This window comes from Penaeus monodon, chromosome 24 (assembly GCF_015228065.2).
Source record: "Penaeus monodon isolate SGIC_2016 chromosome 24, NSTDA_Pmon_1, whole genome shotgun sequence".
Classification (NCBI taxonomy): Eukaryota; Metazoa; Arthropoda; class Malacostraca; order Decapoda; family Penaeidae; genus Penaeus; species Penaeus monodon.
Window position 1 is genome coordinate 24,276,711 of NC_051409.1, and position 346 is coordinate 24,277,056.

At 46.2% G+C, this 346-nt stretch overlaps 1 non-coding gene across 1 annotated transcript; it reads left to right on the forward strand.

Moving 5' to 3' along the window:
* The first annotated feature begins 60 nt into the window (after positions 1-60).
* Trnastop-uca lies at positions 61-147 on the forward strand. The gene has a single exon. It is a non-coding gene; the product is annotated as a tRNA-Sec (tRNA).
* The last annotated feature ends 199 nt before the right edge of the window (positions 148-346 follow it).

The following is a 346-nucleotide window of genomic DNA, read 5'->3' on the forward strand; positions in this document are numbered from 1 at the left end:
ATTGTGTCCAATTCGAAAGAGACCGCAGGTACAAATATGATCCGGCAGCCCTATCTCCTCGCCCAACTGAGCCTCGGGGGTCCGGGGTGCAGGCTTCAAACCTGTAGCTGACTAGCGTCAGAGTGGTTCGACTCCACCTGGTGGGCGGTTCTTGCCTTCACTACAGCCGGATTAATCAAATTAAAATATTACACAAGGAGGACGCTGCTTATTTCCAAAGTGTGGCCTATGGTGACGAGTTTCCAAAAGCTGGCATTCTCCGAACACGTAATAAGACAAGTTGGCTGAAGTTCGAATCCGCAATAAATCATATTTTTGTTTGTAATTTTCATTTGATTTGTAGAAC